General features: G+C 43.4%; 5 non-coding genes across 5 annotated transcripts; all 5 read left to right on the top strand.

The window, feature by feature from the left end:
• Positions 1-898: 898 nt before the first annotated feature.
• trnas-aga lies at positions 899-980 on the top strand. Its single transcript has one exon. It is a non-coding gene; the product is annotated as a tRNA-Ser (tRNA).
• Positions 981-2,662: 1,682 nt separating this feature from the next.
• Positions 2,663-2,744, top strand: trnas-aga. The gene has a single exon. It is a non-coding gene; the product is annotated as a tRNA-Ser (tRNA).
• A 2,787-nt stretch (positions 2,745-5,531) lies between these two features.
• On the top strand, positions 5,532-5,613 carry trnas-aga. The gene has a single exon. It is a non-coding gene; the product is annotated as a tRNA-Ser (tRNA).
• Positions 5,614-14,913: 9,300 nt separating this feature from the next.
• trnas-aga lies at positions 14,914-14,995 on the top strand. Its single transcript has one exon. It is a non-coding gene; the product is annotated as a tRNA-Ser (tRNA).
• A 4,494-nt stretch (positions 14,996-19,489) lies between these two features.
• Positions 19,490-19,571, top strand: trnas-aga. Its single transcript has one exon. It is a non-coding gene; the product is annotated as a tRNA-Ser (tRNA).
• The last annotated feature ends 3,011 nt before the right edge of the window (positions 19,572-22,582 follow it).

The raw sequence follows: 22,582 nt of genomic DNA, 5'->3' as shown, positions 1-22,582 counted from the left end.
AGTTTTCACCAATGTTCTCTTTATAATACTATGATAATGTTATATCAGTGGAGGCTGCTGAGGGGAGGACGGCTCATAATAATGTCTGGAATGGAATCAAACTATGTGTTTGATACCATACCACTGATTCCGCTTCCAGCCATTAACACGAGATCCTCCTCCCAAATGTATTTTACCTTTATTTAACTACGCAAGTCAGTTAAGAACAAATTCTTATTTTCAGTGACGGCCTAGGAACAGTGGGTTAACTGTCAGTTCAGGGGCAGAACGAAAGATTTGTACCTTGTCAGTTCGGGGATTTGAACTTGCAACCTTCCGGTTACTAGTCCAACGCTTTAACCACTAGGAGGTGCCACCAATCTCCTGTGTTTTCTGTTTAAACAATAAGTAAGGGTTGAGCCTTGGGGTACTCCCTTGGTGACAGGCAGTGGCTGAGACAAAAAAAAACAGATTGCATACCAGAGAGAATACTATAGACATCAAGAAAGCCAGTCAATTGATTATTGACAAGTTTTCCAACACTTTTGATAAACGGGGAAAAATAGAAATATGCCTATAACAGTTAGGATCAGCTTGATCTCCCCCTTTGGCGATATACCACAATCCCCCGAGGTGCCTTATTGCTATTTTTATTTATTTATTATTTAACTAGGCAAATCAGTTAAGAACAAATTCGTATTTTCAATGAAGGCCTACACCTGCCAAACACGGATGACGCAGGGCCAATTGTGCGCTGCCCTCTGGGCCTATCAATCACTGCCGGTTGTGATGATACAGCCTGGAAAAAATGGTTACCAACGTAATTTGAGTTTTGCTAAAACATAATATCAGTCAGTGTCTGATATATTTGTAATTTTATGTTGGCTATTACCGGTTTCTGTCTTCAATAGCATCAGCAGTTGTCGTGGCCGAGTGGTTAAGGCGATGGACTAGAAATCCATTGGGATCTTCCCGCGCAGGTTCGAATCCTGCCGACAACGTGATATTTTTCTCCTGTGATTGGTAATGCCCAGGCGTTTACATTGTATCAGCCTTCCTAAAATGCATTGTTATTTCATCAAGCATGTTAGCTAAATCACGTAGTTAGCTATGTAACGTTAGCTTGCTAAAACTGTTCCTCGCTTCACACCGTCAGCACCACTGACGATACACCCAGAAAAACGGACAGCGAAGATATAGATGCCCTTCTTGAGGACATACTTGACGATGATTTCGATTCCCTTGCGCTAAACGTGAGTAAATAACCTTAGCTACATCGCCTTGCAATGTTGAATGCAGTTTTTTGTTGTTGTTGCTAACAGCATCTACTGTCCAGTAGTAGTAGCTAGCTAAAGTTAGCTGTTTGGATATCACACGGATGTATTAGCTAGCTATAATGAGATAAATATGAGGCTATGTTTGATTGTTTTTAGCCTGTTTCCAATGGAAAGGTTGCTTTCATTTTTGTCCTTCTGACTCCAATGCATTAGCTAACGTTACATTGCAAAAGGGCCGGCCCGTAGGTGGTGAATGTAGGACCACCCCGCTGATCCTCAACACTGGGGCCCCACAAGGGTGCGTTCTCAGCCCTCTCCTGTACTCCCTGTTCACCCATGACTGCGTGGCCATGCACGCCTCCAACTCAATCATCAAGTTTGCAGACGACACTACAGTGGTAGGCTTGATTACCAACAGCGACGAGACGGCCTACAGGGAGGAGGTGAGGGCCCTCGGAGTGTGGTGTCAGGAAAATCGGATAGTACAGATATTTCTGTACTAACAGTTTTCACCAATGTTTTCTTTATAATACTATGATAATGTTATATCAGTGGAGGCTGCTGAGGGGAGGACGGCTCATAATAATGTCTGGAATGGAATCAAACTATGTGTTTGATGCATTTGATACCATTCCACTGATTCTGCTTCCAGCCATTACCACGAGCTCCCAAATGTATTTTACCTTTATTTAACTACGCAAGTCAGTTAAGAACAAATTCTTATTTTCAGTGACGGCCTAGGAACAGTGGGTTAACTGTCAGTTCAGGGGCAGAACGACAGATTTGTACCTTGTCAGCTCGGGGATTTGAACTTGCAACCTTCCGGTTACTAGTCCAACACTTTAACCACTAGGAGGTGCCACCAATCTCCTGTGTTTTCTGTTTAAACAATAAGTAAGGATTGAGCCTTGGGGTACTCCCTTGGTGACAGGCAGTGGCTGAGACAAAAAAAAAACAGATTGCATACCAGAGAGAATACTATAGACATCAAGAAAGCCAGTCAATTGATTATTGACAAGTTTTCCAACACTTTTGATAAACGGGGAAAAATAGAAATAGGCCTATAACAGTTAGGATCAGCTTGATCTCCCCCTTTGGCGATATACCACAATCCCCCGAGGTGCCTTATTGCTATTTTTATTTATTTATTATTTAACTAGGCAAATCAGTTAAGAACAAATTCGTATTTTCAATGAAGGCCTACACCTGCCAAACACGGATGACGCAGGGCCAATTGTGCGCTGCCCTCTGGGCCTATCAATCACTGCCGGTTGTGATGATACAGCCTGGAAAAAATGGTTACCAACGTAATTTGAGTTTTGCTAAAACATAATATCAGTCAGTGTCTGATATATTTGTAATTTTATGTTGGCTATTACCGGTTTCTGTCTTCAATAGCATCAGCAGTTGTCGTGGCCGAGTGGTTAAGGCGATGGACTAGAAATCCATTGGGATGTTCCCGCGCAGGTTTGAATCCTGCCGACAACGTGATATTTTTCTCCTGTGATTGGTAATGCCCAGGCGTTTACATTGTATCAGCCTTCCTAAAATGCATTGTTATTTCATCAAGCATGTTAGCTAAATCACGTAGTTAGCTATGTAACGTTAGCTTGCTAAAACTGTTCCTCGCTTCACACTGTCAGCACCACTGACGATACACCCAGAAAAACGGACAGCGAAGATATAGATGCTCTTCTTGAGGACATACTTGACGATGATTTCGATTCCCTTGCGCTAAACGTGAGTAAATAACCTTAGCTACATCGCCTTGCAATGTTGAATGCAGTTTTTTGTTGTTGTTGCTAACAGCATCTACTGTCCAGTAGTAGTAGCTAGCTAAAGTTAGCTGTTTGGATATCACACGGATGTATTAGCTAGCTATAATGAGATAAATATGAGGCTATGTTTGATTGTTTTTAGCCTGTTTCCAATGGAAAGGTTGCTTTCATTTTTGTCCTTCTGACTCCAATGCATTAGCTAACGTTACATTGCAAAAGGGCCGGCCCGTAGGTGGTGAATGTAGGACCACCCCGCTGATCCTCAACACTGGGGCCCCACAAGGGTGCGTTCTCAGCCCTCTCCTGTACTCCCTGTTCACCCATGACTGCGTGGCCATGCACGCCTCCAACTCAATCATCAAGTTTGCAGACGACACTACAGTGGTAGGCTTGATTACCAAGAGCGACGAGACGGCCTACAGGGAGGAGGTTAGGGCCCTCGGAGTGTGGTGTCAGGAAAATCGGATAGTACAGATATTTCTGTACTAACAGTTTTCACCAATGTTTTCTTTATAATACTATGATAATGTTATATCAGTGGAGGCTGCTGAGGGGAGGACGGCTCATAATAATGTCTGGAATGGAATCAAACTATGTGTTTGATGCATATGATACCATTCCACTGATTCTGCTTCCAGCCATTACCACGAGCTCCCAAATGTATTTTACCTTTAAATCAAATCAAATTTTATTTGTCACATACACATGGTTAGCAGATGTTAATGCGAGTGTAGCGAAATGCTTGTGCTTCTAGTTCCGACAATGCAGTAATAACAAGTAATCTAACTAACAATTCCAAAACTACTGTCTTGTACACAGTGTAAGGGGATAAAGAATATGTACATAAGGATATATGAATGAGTGATGGTACAGAGCAGCATAGGCAAGATACAGTAGATGGTATCGGGTACAGTATGTACAAATGAGATGAGTATGTAAACAAAGTGGCATAGTATAGTATAAAGTGGCTAGTGATACATGTATTACATAAGGATACCGTCGATGATATAGAGTACAGTATATACGTATGCATATGAGATGAATAATGTAGGGTAAGTAACATTTATATAAGGTAGCATTGTTTAAAGTGGCTAGTGATATATTTACATCATTTCCCATCAATTCCCATTATTAAAGTGGCTGGAGTTGAGTCAGTGTCAGTGTGTTGGCAGCAGCCACTCAGTGTTAGTGGTGGCTGTTTAACAGTCTGATGGCCTTGAGATAGAAGCTGTTTTTCAGTCTCTCGGTCCCAGCTTTGATGCACCTGTACTGACCTCGCCTTCTGGAGGATAGCGGGGTGAACAGGCAGTGGCTCGGGTGGTTGACGTCCTTGATGATCTTTATGGCCTTCCTGTGACATCGGGTGGTGTAGGTGTCCTGGAGGGCAGGTAGTTTGCCCCCGGTGATGCGTTGTGCAGACCTCACTACCCTCTGGAGAGCCTTACGGTTGAGGGCGGTGCAGTTGCCATACCAGGCGGTGATACAGCCCGCCAGGATGCTCTCGATTGTGCATCTGTAGAAGTTTGTGAGTGCTTTTGGTGACAAGCCAAATTTCTTCAGCCTCCTGAGGTTGAAGAGGCGCTGCTGCGCCTTCTTCACGATGCTGTCTGTGTGAGTGGACCAATTCAGTTTGTCTGTGATGTGTATGCCGAGGAACTTAAAACTTGCTACCCTCTCCACTACTGTTCCATCGATGTGGATAGGGGGGTGTTCCCTCTGCTGTTTCCTGAAGTCCACAATCATCTCCTTAGTTTTGTTGACGTTGAGTGTGAGGTTGTTATTTAACTACGCAAGTCAGTTAAGAACAAATTCTTATTTTCAGTGACGGCCTAGGAACAGTGGGTTAACTGTCAGTTCAGGGGCAGAACGACAGATTTGTACCTTGTCAGCTCGGGGATTTGAACTTGCAACCTTCCGGTTACTAGTCCAACACTTTAACCACTAGGAGGTGCCACCAATCTCCTGTGTTTTCTGTTTAAACAATAAGTAAGGATTGAGCCTTGGGGTACTCCCTTGGTGACAGGCAGTGGCTGAGACAAAAAAAAACAGATTGCATACCAGAGAGAATACTATAGACATCAAGAAAGCCAGTCAATTGATTATTGACAAGTTTTCCAACACTTTTGATAAACGGGGAAAAATAGAAATAGGCCTATAACAGTTAGGATCAGCTTGATCTCCCCCTTTGGCGATATACCACAATCCCCCGAGGTGCCTTATTGCTATTTTTATTTATTTATTATTTAACTAGGCAAATCAGTTAAGAACAAATTCGTATTTTCAATGAAGGCCTACACCTGCCAAACACGGATGACGCAGGGCCAATTGTGCGCTGCCCTCTGGGCCTATCAATCACTGCCGGTTGTGATGATACAGCCTGGAAAAAATGGTTACCAACGTAATTTGAGTTTTGCTAAAACATAATATCAGTCAGTGTCTGATATATTTGTAATTTTATGTTGGCTATTACCGGTTTCTGTCTTCAAAAGCATCAGCAGTTGTCGTGGCCGAGTGGTTAAGGCGATGGACTAGAAATCCATTGGGATCTTCCCGCGCAGGTTCGAATCCTGCCGACAACGTGATATTTTTCTCCTGTGATTGGTAATGCCCAGGCGTTTACATTGTATCAGCCTTCCTAAAATGCATTGTTATTTCATCAAGCATGTTAGCTAAATCACGTAGTTAGCTATGTAACGTTAGCTTGCTAAAACTGTTCCTCGCTTCACACCGTCAGCACCACTGACGATACACCCAGAAAAACGGACAGCGAAGATATAGATGCTCTTCTTGAGGACATACTTGACGATGATTTCGATTCCCTTGCGCTAAACGTGAGTAAATAACCTTAGCTACATCGCCTTGCAATGTTGAATGCAGTTTTTTGTTGTTGTTGCTAACAGCATCTACTGTCCAGTAGTAGTAGCTAGCTAAAGTTAGCTGTTTGGATATCACACGGATGTATTAGCTAGCTATAATGAGATAAATATGAGGCTATGTTTGATTGTTTTTAGCCTGTTTCCAATGGAAAGGTTGCTTTCATTTTTGTCCTTCTGACTCCAATGCATTAGCTAACGTTACATTGCAAAAGGGCCGGCCCGTAGGTGGTGAATGTAGGACCACCCCGCTGATCCTCAACACTGGGGCCCCACAAGGGTGCGTTCTCAGCCCTCTCCTGTACTCCCTGTTCACCCATGACTGCGTGGCCATGCACGCCTCCAACTCAATCATCAAGTTTGCAGACGACACTACAGTGGTAGGCTTGATTACCAAGAGCGACGAGACGGCCTACAGGGAGGAGGTGAGGGCCCTCGGAGTGTGGTGTCAGGAAAATCGGATAGTACAGATATTTCTGTACTAACAGTTTTCACCAATGTTTTCTTTATAATACTATGATAATGTTATATCAGTGGAGGCTGCTGAGGGGAGGACGGCTCATAATAATGTCTGGAATGGAATCAAACTATGTGTTTGATGCATTTGATACCATTCCACTGATTCTGCTTCCAGCCATTACCACGAGCTCCCAAATGTATTTTACCTTTAAATCAAATCAAATTTTATTTGTCACATACACATGGTTAGCAGATGTTAATGCGAGTGTAGCGAAATGCTTGTGCTTCTAGTTCCGACAATGCAGTAATAACAAGTAATCTAACTAACAATTCCAAAACTACTGTCTTGTACACAGTGTAAGGGGATAAAGAATATGTACATAAGGATATATGAATGAGTGATGGTACAGAGCAGCATAGGCAAGATACAGTAGATGGTATCGGGTACAGTATGTACAAATGAGATGAGTATGTAAACAAAGTGGCATAGTATAGTATAAAGTGGCTAGTGATACATGTATTACATAAGGATACCGTCGATGATATAGAGTACAGTATATACGTATGCATATGAGATGAATAATGTAGGGTAAGTAACATTTATATAAGGTAGCATTGTTTAAAGTGGCTAGTGATATATTTACATCATTTCCCATCAATTCCCATTATTAAAGTGGCTGGAGTTGAGTCAGTGTCAGTGTGTTGGCAGCAGCCACTCAGTGTTAGTGGTGGCTGTTTAACAGTCTGATGGCCTTGAGATAGAAGCTGTTTTTCAGTCTCTCGGTCCCAGCTTTGATGCACCTGTACTGACCTCGCCTTCTGGATGATAGCGGGGTGAACAGGCAGTGGCTCGGGTGGTTGACGTCCTTGATGATCTTTATGGCCTTCCTGTGACATCGGGTGGTGTAGGTGTCCTGGAGGGCAGGTAGTTTGCCCCCGGTGATGCGTTGTGCAGACCTCACTACCCTCTGGAGAGCCTTACGGTTGAGGGCGGTGCAGATGCAATACCAGGCGGTGATACAGCCCGCCAGGATGCTCTCGATTGTGCATCTGTAGAAGTTTGTGAGTGCTTTTGGTGACAAGCCGAATTTCTTCAGCCTCCTGAGGTTGAAGAGGCGCTGCTGCGCCTTCTTCACGATGCTGTCTGTGTGAGTGGACCAATTCAGTTTGTCTGTGATGTGTATGCCGAGGAACTTAAAACTTGCTACCCTCTCCACTACTGTTCCATCGATGTGGATAGGGGGGTGTTCCCTCTGCTGTTTCCTGAAGTCCACAATCATCTCCTTAGTTTTGTTGACGTTGAGTGTGAGGTTGTTATTTAACTACGCAAGTCAGTTAAGAACAAATTCTTATTTTCAGTGACGGCCTAGGAACAGTGGGTTAACTGTCAGTTCAGGGGCAGAACGACAGATTTGTACCTTGTCAGCTCGGGGATTTGAACTTGCAACCTTCCGGTTACTAGTCCAACACTTTAACCACTAGGAGGTGCCACCAATCTCCTGTGTTTTCTGTTTAAACAATAAGTAAGGATTGAGCCTTGGGGTACTCCCTTGGTGACAGGCAGTGGCTGAGACAAAAAAAAACAGATTGCATACCAGAGAGAATACTATAGACATCAAGAAAGCCAGTCAATTGATTATTGACAAGTTTTCCAACACTTTTGATAAACGGGGAAAAATAGAAATATGCCTATAACAGTTAGGATCAGCTTGATCTCCCCCTTTGGCGATATACCACAATCCCCCGAGGTGCCTTATTGCTATTTTTATGTATTTATTATTTAACTAGGCAAATCAGTTAAGAACAAATTCGTATTTTCAATGAAGGCCTACACCTGCCAAACACGGATGACGCAGGGCCAATTGTGCGCTGCCCTCTGGGCCTATCAATCACTGCAGGTTGTGATGATACAGCCTGGAAAAAATGGTTACCAACGTAATTTGAGTTTTGCTAAAACATAATATCAGTCAGTGTCTGATATATTTGTAATTTTATGTTGGCTATTACCGGTTTCTGTCTTCAATAGCATCAGCAGTTGTCGTGGCCGAGTGGTTAAGGCGATGGACTAGAAATCCATTGGGATCTTCCCGCGCAGGTTCGAATCCTGACGACAACGTGATGTTTTTCTCCTGTGATTGGTAATGCCCAGGCGTTTACATTGTATCGGCCTTCCTAAAATGCATTGTTATTTCATCAAGCATGTTAGCTAAATCACGTAGTTAGCTATGTAACGTTAGCTTGCTAAAACTGTTCCTCGCTTCACACCGTCAGCACCACTGACGATATACCCAGAAAAACGGACAGCGAAGATATAGATGCCCTTCTTGAGGACATACTTGACGATGATTTCGATTCCCTTGCGCTAAACGTGAGTAAATAACCTTAGCTACATCGCCTTGCAATGTTGAATGCAGTTTTTTGTTGTTGTTGCTAACAGCATCTACTGTCCAGTAGTAGTAGCTAGCTAAAGTTTGCTGTTTGGATATCACACGGATGTATTAGCTAGCTATAATGAGATAAATATGAGGCTATGTTTGATTGTTTTTAGCCTGTTTCCAATGGAAAGGTTGCTTTCATTTACTAACAGTTCACTAACAGTTTTCACCAATGTTCTCTTTATAATACTATGATAATGTTATATCAGTGGAGGCTGCTGAGGGGAGGACGGCTCATAATAATGTCTGGAATGGAATCAAACTATGTGTTTGATACCATTCCACTGATTCCGCTTCCAGCCATTACCACGAGCTCCTCCTCCCAAATGTATTTTACCTTTATTTAACTACGCAAGTCAGTTAAGAACAAATTCTTATTTTCAGTGACGGCCTAGGAACAGTGGGTTAACTGTCAGTTCAGGGGCAGAACGACAGATTTGTACCTTGTCAGCTCGGGGATTTGAACTTGCAACCTTCCGGTTACTAGTCCAACGCTTTAACCACTAGGAGGTGCCACCAATCTCCTGTGTTTTCTGTTTAAACAATAAGTAAGGATTGAGCCTTGGGGTACTCCCTTGTTGACAGGCAGTGGCTGAGACAAAAAAAAACAGATTGCATACCAGAGAGAATACTATAGACATCAAGAAAACCAGTCAATTGATTATTGACAAGTTTTCCAACACTTTTGATAAACGGGGAAAAATAGAAATATGCCTATAACAGTTAGGATCAGCTTGATCTCCCCCTTTGGCGATATACCACAATCCCCCGAGGTGCCTTATTGCTATTTTTATGTATTTATTATTTAACTAGGCAAATCAGTTAAGAACAAATTCGTATTTTCAATGAAGGCCTACACCTGCCAAACACGGATGACGCAGGGCCAATTGTGCGCTGCCCTCTGGGCCTATCAATCACTGCCGGTTGTGATGATACAGCCTGGAAAAAATGGTTACCAACGTAATTTGAGTTTTGCTAAAACATAATATCAGTCAGTGTCTGATATATTTGTAATTTTATGTTGGCTATTACCGGTTTCTGTCTTCAATAGCATCAGCAGTTGTCGTGGCCGAGTGGTTAAGGCGATGGACTAGAAATCCATTGGGATCTTCCCGCGCAGGTTCGAATTCTGCCGACAACGTGATATTTTTCTCCTGTGATTGGTAATGCCCAGGCGTTTACATTGTATCATAGATAGCCAGTATCTGTATCACTACACATAAATCGCTAGCTACACGGTATCAATCTTTACCTACTTGAAATTAGGTTACGCCTGTCAATCAGGCACTCCTGTTCATGACAACAGTCAATAAGCAGCAGTACCCTGAAGCTATGGCGGACGATTTGGACGAATTGCTAGATGAGGTTGAAACAAAGTTCTGTCGCAATGTATATTTGACGCCACAACTTCAAGCTCCCTCAGATTTATCGACGTCTGGGAAATGTTTTACGCAAACTGGGAAAGAAAGAAAACACTGGTGCGTAGTAAAATGCAAGTGTCAACCGGCTAACGTTAACGATAGCTAACGTTAGTACGGGGGAATGGACTAACGTTAGCAAGCAAGGTTAGCAAACCAAGTTGTTGACCATGACTGACACAGTGGAAGTTTATGCAATGTAACTAACGACGATAGCTATGTGACATTAGCTAATTAGTTGCAAACGCCAGCCTTCCTAAAATGCATTGTTATTTCATCAAGCATGTTAGCTAAATCACGTAGTTAGCTATGTAACGTTAGCTTGCTAAAACTGTTCCTCGCTTCACACCGTCAGCACCACTGACGATATACCCAGAAAAACGGACAGCGAAGATATAGATGCCCTTCTTGAGGACATACTTGACGATGATTTCGATTCCCTTGCGCTAAACGTGAGTAAATAACCTTAGCTACATCGCCTTGCAATGTTGAATGCAGTTTTTTGTTGTTGTTGCTAACAGCATCTACTGTCCAGTAGTAGTAGCTAGCTAAAGTTAGCTGTTTGGATATCACACGGATGTATTAGCTAGCTATAATGAGATAAATATGAGGCTATGTTTGATTGTTTTTAGCCTGTTTCCAATGGAAAGGTTGCTTTCATTTTTGTCCTTCTGACTCCAATGCATTAGCTAACGTTACATTGCAAAAGGGCCGGCCCGTAGGTGGTGAATGTAGGAACCAACATCTCCACCCCGCTGATCCTCAACACTGGGGCCCCACAAGGGTGCGTTCTCAGCCCTCTCCTGTACTCCCTGTTCACCCATGACTGCGTGGCCATGCACGCCTCCAACTCAAATCATCAAGTTTGCAGACGACACTACAGTGGTAGGCTTGATTACCAACAGCGACGAGACGGCCTACAGGGAGGAGGTGAGGGCCCTCGGAGTGTGGTGTCAGGAAAATAACCTCACACTCAATGTCAACAAAACAAAGGAGATGATCGTGGACTTCAGGAAACAGCAGAGGGAGAAGCCCCCTATCCATATCGACGGGACAGTAGTGGAGAAGGTGGAAAGTTCCTCGGCGTACACATCACGGACAAACTGAAATGGTCCACCCACACAGACACACAGCGTGGTGAAGAAGGCGCAGGAGTGCCTTTTCAACCTCAGGAGGCTGAAGAAATTTGGCTTGTCACCAAAAACACTCACAAACTTTTACAACTGCACAATCGAGAGCATCCTGTCGGATAGTACAGATCATTCTGTACTAACAGTTTTCACCAATGTTCTCTTTATAATACTATGATAATGTTATATCAGTGGAGGCTGCTGAGGGGAGGACGGCTCATAATAATGTCTGGAATGGAATCAAACTATGTGTTTGATACCATTCCACTGATTCCGCTTCCAGCCATTACCACGAGCTCCTCCTCCCAAATGTATTTTACCTTTATTTAACTACGCAAGTCAGTTAAGAACAAATTCTTATTTTCAGTGACAGCCTAGGAACAGTGGGTTAACTGTCAGTTCAGGGGCAGAACGACAGATTTGTACCTTGTCAGCTAGGGGATTTGAACTTGCAACCTTCCGGTTACTAGTCCAACGCTTTAACCACTAGGAGGTGCCACCAATCTCCTGTGTTTTCTGTTTAAACAATAAGTAAGGATTGAGCCTTGGGGTACTCCCTTGTTGACAGGCAGTGGCTGAGACAAAAAAAAACAGATTGCATACCAGAGAGAATACTATAGACATCAAGAAAGCCAGTCAATTGATTATTGACAAGTTTTCCAACACTTTTGATAAACGGGGAAAAATAGAAATATGCCTATAACAGTTAGGATCAGCTTGATCTCCCCCTTTGGCGATATACCACAATCCCCCGAGGTGCCTTATTGCTATTTTTATGTATTTATTATTTAACTAGGCAAATCAGTTAAGAACAAATTCGTATTTTCAATGAAGGCCTACACCTGCCAAACACGGATGACGCAGGGCCAATTGTGCGCTGCCCTCTGGGCCTATCAATCACTGCCGGTTGTGATGATACAGCCTGGAAAAAATGGTTACCAACGTAATTTGAGTTTTGCTAAAACATAATATCAGTCAGTGTCTGATATATTTGTAATTTTATGTTGGCTATTACTGGTTTCTGTCTTCAATAGCATCAGCAGTTGTCGTGGCCGAGTGGTTAAGGCGATGGACTAGAAATCCATTGGGATCCTCCCGCGCAAGTTCGAATCCTGCCGACAACGTGATATTTTTCTCCTGTGATTGGTAATGCCCAGGCGTTTACATTGTATCATAGATAGCCAGTATCTGTATCACTACACATAAATCGCTAGCTACACGGTATCAATCTTTACCTACTTGAAATTAGGTTACGCCTGTCAATCAAGCACTCCTGTTCATGACAACAGTCAATAAGCAGCAGTACCCTGAAGCTATGGCGGACGATTTGGACGAATTGCTAGATGAGGTTGAAACAAAGTTCTGTCGCAATGTATATTTGACGCCACAACTTCAAGCTCCCTCAGATTTATCGACGGCTGGGAAATGTTTAACGCAAACTGGGAAAGAAAGAAAACACTGGTGCGTAGTAAAATGCAAGCATCAACCGGCTAACGTTAACGATAGCTAACGTTAGTACGGGGGAATGGACTAACGTTAGCAAGCAAGGTTAGCAAACCAAGTTGTTGACCATGACTGACACAGTGGAAGCTTATGCAATGTAACTAACGACGATAGCTATGTAACGTTAGCTAATTAGTTGCAAACGCCAGCCTTCCTAAAATGCATTGTTATTTCATCAAGCATGTTAGCTAAATCACGTAGTTAGCTATGTAACGTTAGCTTGCTAAAACTGTTCCTCGCTTCACACCGTCAGCACCACTGACGATACACCCAGAAAAACGGACAGCGAAGATATAGATGCCCTTCTTGAGGACATACTTGACGATGATTTCGATTCCCTTGCGCTAAACGTGAGTAAATAACCTTAGCTACATCGCCTTGCAATGTTGAATGCAGTTTTTTGTTGTTGTTGCTAACAGCATCTACTGTCCAGTAGTAGTAGCTAGCTAAAGTTAGCTGTTTGGATATCACACGGATGTATTAGCTAGCTATAATGAGATAAATATGAGGCTATGTTTGATTGTTTTTAGCCTGTTTCCAATGGAAAGGTTGCTTTCATTTTTGTCCTTCTGACTCCAATGCATTAGCTAATGTTACATTGCAAAAGGGCCGGCCCGTAGGTGGTGAATGTAGGAAACAACATCTCCACCCCGCTGATCCTCAACACTGGGGCCTCACAAGGGTGCGTTCTCAGCCCTCTCCTGTACTCCCTGTTCACCCATGACTGCGTGGCCATGCACGCCTCCAACTCAAATCATCAAGTTTGCAGACGACACTACAGTGGTAGGCTTGATTACCAACCGCGACGAGACGGCCTACAGGGAGGAGGTGAGGGCCCTCGGAGTGTGGTGTCAGGAAAATAACCTCACACTCAATGTCAACAAAACAAAGGAGATGATCGTGGACTTCAGGAAACAGCAGAGGGAGAAGCCCCCTATCCATATCGACGGGACAGTAGTGGAGAAGGTGGAAAGTTCCTCGGCGTACACATCACGGACAAACTGAAATGGTCCACCCACACAGACACACAGCGTGGTGAAGAAGGCGCAGCAGCGCCTTTTCAACCTCAGGAGGCTGAAGAAATGTGGCTTGTCACCAAAAACACTCACAAACTTTTACAACTGCACAATCGAGAGCATCCTGTCGGATAGTACAGATCATTCTGTACTAACAGTTTTCACCAATGTTCTCTTTATAATACTATGATAATGTTATATCAGTGGAGGCTGCTGAGGGGAGGACGGCTCATAATAATGTCTGGAATGGAATCAAACTATGTGTTTGATACCATTCCACTGATAGGCATTACCACGAGCTCCTCCTCCCAAATGTATTTTACCTTTATTTAACTACACAAGTCAGTTAAGAACAAATTCTTATTTTCAGTGACAGCCTAGGAACAGTGGGTTAACTGTCAGTTCAGGGGCAGAACGAAAGATTTGTACCTTGTCATCTCGGGGATTTGAACTTGCAACCTTCCGGTTACTAGTCCAACGCTTTAACCACTAGGAGGTGCCACCAATCTCCTGTGTTTTCTGTTTAAACAATAAGTAAGGATTGAGCCTTGGGGTACTCCCTTGTTGACAGGCAGTGGCTGAGACAAAAAAAAACAGATTGCATACCAGAGAGAATACTATAGACATCAAGAAAGCCAGTCAATTGATTATTGACAAGTTTTCCAACACTTTTGATAAACGGGGAAAAATAGAAATAGGCCTATAACAGTTAGGATCAGCTTGATCTCCCCCTTTGGCGATATACCACAATCCCCCGAGGTGCCTTATTGCTATTTTTATTTATTTATTATTTAACTAGGCAAATCAGTTAAGAACAAATTCGTATTTTCAATGAAGGCCTACACCTGCCAAACACGGATGACGCAGGGCCAATTGTGCGCTGCCCTCTGGGCCTATCAATCACTGCCGGTTGTGATGATACAGCCTGGAAAAAATGGTTACCAACGTAATTTGAGTTTTGCTAAAACATAATATCAGTCAGTGTCTGATATATTTGTAATTTTATGTTGGCTATTACCGGTTTCTGTCTTCAATAGCATCAGCAGTTGTCGTGGCCGAGTGGTTAAGGCGATGGACTAGAAATCCATTGGGATCTTCCCGCGCAGGTTCGAATCCTGCCGACAACGTGATATTTTTCTCCTGTGATTGGTAATGCCCAGGCGTTTACATTGTATCAGCCTTCCTAAAATGCATTGTTATTTCATCAAGCATGTTAGCTAAATCACGTAGTTAGCTATGTAACGTTAGCTTGCTAAAACTGTTCCTCGCTTCACACCGACAGCACCACTGACAATATACCCAGAAAAACGGACAGCGAAGATATAGATGCCCTTCTTGAGGACATACTTGACGATGATTTCGATTCCCTTGCGCTAAACGTGAGTAAATAACCTTAGCTACATCGCCTTGCAATGTTGAATGCAGTTTTTTGTTGTTGTTGCTAACAGCATCTACTGTCCAGTAGTAGTAGCTAGCTAAAGTTAGCTGTTTGGATATCACACGGATGTATTAGCTAGCTATAATGAGATAAATATGAGGCTATGTTTGATTGTTTTTAGCCTGTTTCCAATGGAAAGGTTGCTTTCATTTTTGTCCTTCTGACTCCAATGCATTAGCTAACGTTACATTGCAAAAGGGCCGGCCCGTAGGTGGTGAATGTAGGAACCAACATCTCCACCCCGCTGATCCTCAACACTGGGGCCCCACAAGGGTGCGTTCTCAGCCCTCTCCTGTACTCCCTGTTCACCCATGACTGCGTGGCCATGCACGCCTCCAACTCAAATCATCAAGTTTGCAGACGACACTACAGTGGTAGGCTTGATTACCAACAGCGACGAGACGGCCTACAGGGAGGAGGTGAGGGCCCTCGGAGTGTGGTGTCAGGAAAATAACCTCACACTCAATGTCAACAAAACAAAGGAGATGATCGTGGACTTCAGGAAACAGCAGAGGGAGAAGCCCCCTATCCATATCGACGGGACAGTAGTGGAGAAGGTGGAAAGTTCCTCGGCGTACACATCACGGACAAACTGAAATGGTCCACCCACACAGACACACAGCGTGGTGAAGAAGGCGCAGGAGTGCCTTTTCAACCTCAGGAGGCTGAAGAAATTTGGCTTGTCACCAAAAACACTCACAAACTTTTACAACTGCACAATCGAGAGCATCCTGTCGGATAGTACAGATCATTCTGTACTAACAGTTTTCACCAATGTTCTCTTTATAATACTATGATAATGTTATATCAGTGGAGGCTGCTGAGGGGAGGACGGCTCATAATAATGTCTGGAATGGAATCAAACTATGTGTTTGATACCATTCCACTGATTCCGCTTCCAGCCATTACCACGAGCTCCTCCTCCCAAATGTATTTTACCTTTATTTAACTACGCAAGTCAGTTAAGAACAAATTCTTATTTTCAGTGACAGCCTAGGAACAGTGGGTTAACTGTCAGTTCAGGGGCAGAACGACAGATTTGTACCTTGTCAGCTAGGGGATTTGAACTTGCAACCTTCCGGTTACTAGTCCAACGCTTTAACCACTAGGAGGTGCCACCAATCTCCTGTGTTTTCTGTTTAAACAATAAGTAAGGATTGAGCCTTGGGGTACTCCCTTGTTGACAGGCAGTGGCTGAGACAAAAAAAAACAGATTGCATACCAGAGAGAATACTATAGACATCAAGAAAGCCAGTCAATTGATTATTGACAAGTTTTCCAACACTTTTGATAAACGGGGAAAAATAGAAATATGCCTATAACAGTTAGGATCAGCTTGATCTCCCCCTTTGGCGATATACCACAATCCCCCGAGGTGCCTTATTGCTATTTTTATGTATTTATTATTTAACTAGGCAAATCAGTTAAGAACAAATTCGTATTTTCAATGAAGGCCTACACCTGCCAAACACGGATGACGCAGGGCCAATTGTGCGCTGCCCTCTGGGCCTATCAATCACTGCCGGTTGTGATGATACAGCCTGGAAAAAATGGTTACCAACGTAATTTGAGTTTTGCTAAAACATAATATCAGTCAGTGTCTGATATATTTGTAATTTTATGTTGGCTATTACTGGTTTCTGTCTTCAATAGCATCAGCAGTTGTCGTGGCCGAGTGGTTAAGGCGATGGACTAGAAATCCATTGGGATCCTCCCGCGCAAGTTCGAATCCTGCCGACAACGTGATATTTTTCTCCTGTGATTGGTAATGCCCAGGCGTTTACATTGTATCATAGATAGCCAGTATCTGTATCACTACACATAAATCGCTAGCTACACGGTATCAATCTTTACCTACTTGAAATTAGGTTACGCCTGTCAATCAAGCACTCCTGTTCATGACAACAGTCAATAAGCAGCAGTACCCTGAAGCTATGGCGGACGATTTGGACGAATTGCTAGATGAGGTTGAAACAAAGTTCTGTCGCAATGTATATTTGACGCCACAACTTCAAGCTCCCTCAGATTTATCGACGGCTGGGAAATGTTTAACGCAAACTGGGAAAGAAAGAAAACACTGGTGCGTAGTAAAATGCAAGCATCAACCGGCTAACGTTAACGATAGCTAACGTTAGTACGGGGGAATGGACTAACGTTAGCAAGCAAGGTTAGCAAACCAAGTTGTTGACCATGACTGACACAGTGGAAGCTTATGCAATGTAACTAACGACGATAGCTATGTAACGTTAGCTAATTAGTTGCAAACGCCAGCCTTCCTAAAATGCATTGTTATTTCATCAAGCATGTTAGCTAAATCACGTAGTTAGCTATGTAACGTTAGCTTGCTAAAACTGTTCCTCGCTTCACACCGTCAGCACCACTGACGATACACCCAGAAAAACGGACAGCGAAGATATAGATGCCCTTCTTGAGGACATACTTGACGATGATTTCGATTCCCTTGCGCTAAACGTGAGTAAATAACCTTAGCTACATCGCCTTGCAATGTTGAATGCAGTTTTTTGTTGTTGTTGCTAACAGCATCTACTGTCCAGTAGTAGTAGCTAGCTAAAGTTAGCTGTTTGGATATCACACGGATGTATTAGCTAGCTATAATGAGATAAATATGAGGCTATGTTTGATTGTTTTTAGCCTGTTTCCAATGGAAAGGTTGCTTTCATTTTTGTCCTTCTGACTCCAATGCATTAGCTAATGTTACATTGCAAAAGGGCCGGCCCGTAGGTGGTGAATGTAGGAAACAACATCTCCACCCCGCTGATCCTCAACACTGGGGCCTCACAAGGGTGCGTTCTCAGCCCTCTCCTGTACTCCCTGTTCACCCATGACTGCGTGGCCATGCACGCCTCCAACTCAAATCATCAAGTTTGCAGACGACACTACAGTGGTAGGCTTGATTACCAACCGCGACGAGACGGCCTACAGGGAGGAGGTGAGGGCCCTCGGAGTGTGGTGTCAGGAAAATAACCTCACACTCAATGTCAACAAAACAAAGGAGATGATCGTGGACTTCAGGAAACAGCAGAGGGAGAAGCCCCCTATCCATATCGACGGGACAGTAGTGGAGAAGGTGGAAAGTTCCTCGGCGTACACATCACGGACAAACTGAAATGGTCCACCCACACAGACACACAGCGTGGTGAAGAAGGCGCAGCAGCGCCTTTTCAACCTCAGGAGGCTGAAGAAATGTGGCTTGTCACCAAAAACACTCACAAACTTTTACAACTGCACAATCGAGAGCATCCTGTCGGATAGTACAGATCATTCTGTACTAACAGTTTTCACCAATGTTCTCTTTATAATACTATGATAATGTTATATCAGTGGAGGCTGCTGAGGGGAGGACGGCTCATAATAATGTCTGGAATGGAATCAAACTATGTGTTTGATACCATTCCACTGATAGGCATTACCACGAGCTCCTCCTCCCAAATGTATTTTACCTTTATTTAACTACACAAGTCAGTTAAGAACAAATTCTTATTTTCAGTGACAGCCTAGGAACAGTGGGTTAACTGTCAGTTCAGGGGCAGAACGAAAGATTTGTACCTTGTCATCTCGGGGATTTGAACTTGCAACCTTCCGGTTACTAGTCCAACGCTTTAACCACTAGGAGGTGCCACCAATCTCCTGTGTTTTCTGTTTAAACAATAAGTAAGGATTGAGCCTTGGGGTACTCCCTTGTTGACAGGCAGTGGCTGAGACAAAAAAAAACAGATTGCATACCAGAGAGAATACTATAGACATCAAGAAAGCCAGTCAATTGATTATTGACAAGTTTTCCAACACTTTTGATAAACGGGGAAAAATAGAAATAGGCCTATAACAGTTAGGATCAGCTTGATCTCCCCCTTTGGCGATATACCACAATCCCCCGAGGTGCCTTATTGCTATTTTTATTTATTTATTATTTAACTAGGCAAATCAGTTAAGAACAAATTCGTATTTTCAATGAAGGCCTACACCTGCCAAACACGGATGACGCAGGGCCAATTGTGCGCTGCCCTCTGGGCCTATCAATCACTGCCGGTTGTGATGATACAGCCTGGAAAAAATGGTTACCAACGTAATTTGAGTTTTGCTAAAACATAATATCAGTCAGTGTCTGATATATTTGTAATTTTATGTTGGCTATTACCGGTTTCTGTCTTCAATAGCATCAGCAGTTGTCGTGGCCGAGTGGTTAAGGCGATGGACTAGAAATCCATTGGGATCTTCCCGCGCAGGTTCGAATCCTGCCGACAACGTGATATTTTTCTCCTGTGATTGGTAATGCCCAGGCGTTTACATTGTATCAGCCTTCCTAAAATGCATTGTTATTTCATCAAGCATGTTAGCTAAATCACGTAGTTAGCTATGTAACGTTAGCTTGCTAAAACTGTTCCTCGCTTCACACCGACAGCACCACTGACAATATACCCAGAAAAACGGACAGCGAAGATATAGATGCCCTTCTTGAGGACATACTTGACGATGATTTCGATTCCCTTGCGCTAAACGTGAGTAAATAACCTTAGCTACATCGCCTTGCAATGTTGAATGCAGTTTTTTGTTGTTGTTGCTAACAGCATCTACTGTCCAGTAGTAGTAGCTAGCTAAAGTTAGCTGTTTGGATATCACACGGATGTATTAGCTAGCTATAATGAGATAAATATGAGGCTATGTTTGATTGTTTTTAGCCTGTTTCCAATGGAAAGGTTGCTTTCATTTTTGTCCTTCTGACTCCAATGCATTAGCTAACGTTACATTGCAAAAGGGCCGGCCCGTAGGTGGTGAATGTAGGAAACAACATCTCCACCCCGCTGATCCTCAACACTGGGGCCCCACATGGGTGCGTTCTCAGCCCTCTCCTGTACTCCCTGTTCACCCATGACTGCGTGGCCATGCACGCCTCCAACTCAAATCATCAAGTTTGCAGACGACACTACAGTGGTAGGCTTGATTACCAACAGCGACGAGACGGCCTACAGGGAGGAGGTGAGGGCCCTCGGAGTGTGGTGTCAGGAAAATAACCTCACACTCAATGTCAACAAAACAAAGGAGATGATCGTGGACTTCAGGAAACAGCAGAGGGAGAAGCCCCCTATCCATATCGACGGGACAGTAGTGGAGAAGGTGGAAAGTTCCTCGGCGTACACATCACGGACAAACTGAAATGGTCCACCCACACAGACACACAGCGTGGTGAAGAAGGCGCAGGAGCGCCTTTTCAACCTCAGGAGGCTGAAGAAATTTGGCTTGTCACCAAAAACACTCACAAACTTTTACAACTGCACAATCGAGAGCATCCTGTCGGATAGTACAGATCATTCTGTACTAACAGTTTTCACCAATGTTCTCTTTATAATACTATGATAATGTTATATCAGTGGAGGCTGCTGAGGGGAGGACGGCTCATAATAATGTCTGGAATGGAATCAAACTATGTGTTTGATACCATTCCACTGATTCCGCTTCCAGCCATTACCACGAGCTCCTCCTCCCAAATGTATTTTACCTTTATTTAACTACGCAAGTCAGTTAAGAACAAATTCTTATTTTCAGTGACGGCCTAGGAACAGTGGGTTAACTGTCAGTTCAGGGGCAGAACGACAGATTTGTACCTTGTCAGCTCGGGGATTTGAACTTGCAACCTTCCGGTTACTAGTCCAACGCTTTAACCACTAGGAGGTGCCACCAATCTCCTGTGTTTTCTGTTTAAACAAATCAAATCAAATCAATCAAATCAAATTTTATTTGTCACATACACATGGTTAGCAGATGTTAATGCGAGTGTAGCGAAATGCTTGTGCTTCTAGTTCCGACAATGCAGTAATAACCAACAAGTAATCTAACTAACAATTCCAAAACTACTGTCTTGTACACAGTGTAAGGGGATAAAGAATATGTACATAAGGATATATGAATGAGTGATGGTACAGAGCAGCATAGGCAAGATACAGTAGATGGTATCGAGTACAGTATGTACAAATGAGATGAGTATGTAAACAAAGTGGCATAGTTTAAAGTGGCTAGTGATACATGTATTACATAAGGATACAGTCGATGATATAGAGTACAGTATATACGTATGCATATGAGATGAATAATGTAGGGTAAGTAACATTATATAAGGTAGCATTGTTTAAAGTGGCTAGTGATATATTTACATCATTTCCCATCAATTCCCATTATTAAAGTGGCTGGAGTTGAGTCAGTGTCAGTGTGTTGGCAGCAGCCACTCAATGTTAGTGGTGGCTGTTTAACAGTCTGATGGCCTTGAGATAGAAGCTGTTTTTCAGTCTCTCGGTCCCAGCTTTGATGCACCTGTACTGACCTCGCCTTCTGGATGATAGCGGGGTGAACAGGCAGTGGCTCGGGTGGTTGATGTCCTTGATGATCTTTATGGCCTTCCTGTGACATCGGGTGGTGTAGGTGTCCTGGAGGGCAGGTAGTTTGCCCCCGGTGATGCGTTGTGCAGACCTCACCACCCTCTGGAGAGCCTTACGGTTGAGGGCGGAGCAGTTGCCGTACCAGGCGGTGATACAGCCCGCCAGGATGCTCTCGATTGTGCATCTGTAGAAGTTTGTGAGTGCTTTTGGTGACAAGCCAAATTTCTTCAGCCTCCTGAGGTTGAAGAGGCGCTGCTGCGCCTTCTTCACAATGCTGTCTGTGTGAGTGGACCAATTCAGTTTGTCTGTGATGTGTATGCCGAGGAACTTAAAACTTGCTACCCTCTCCACTACTGTTCCATCGATGTGGATAGGGGGGTGTTCAAGGATTGAGCCTTGGGGTACTCCCTTGTTGACAGGCAGTGGCTGAGACAAAAAAAAACAGATTGCATACCAGAGAGAATACTATAGACATCAAGAAAGCCAGTCAATTGATTATTGACAAGTTTTCCAACACTTTTGATAAACGGGGAAAAATAGAAATAGGCCTATAACAGTTAGGATCAGCTTGATCTCCCCCTTTGGCGATATACCACAATCCCCCGAGGTGCCTTATTGCTATTTTTATTTATTTATTATTTAACTAGGCAAATCAGTTAAGAACAAATTCGTATTTTCAATGAAGGCCTACACCTGCCAAACACGGATGACGCAGGGCCAATTGTGCGCTGCCCTCTGGGCCTATCAATCACTGCCGGTTGTGATGATACAGCCTGGAAAAAATGGTTACCAACGTAATTTGAGTTTTGCTAAAACATAATATCAGTCAGTGTCTGATATATTTGTAATTTTATGTTGGCTATTACCGGTTTCTGTCGTCAATAGCA

Source organism: Oncorhynchus mykiss, chromosome 2 (assembly GCF_013265735.2).
Source record: "Oncorhynchus mykiss isolate Arlee chromosome 2, USDA_OmykA_1.1, whole genome shotgun sequence".
Lineage (NCBI taxonomy): Eukaryota > Metazoa > Chordata > Actinopteri > Salmoniformes > Salmonidae > Oncorhynchus > Oncorhynchus mykiss.
Note: the sequence above shows the minus strand (reverse complement) of the source record. Positions and strands in the feature narration are given on the sequence as shown.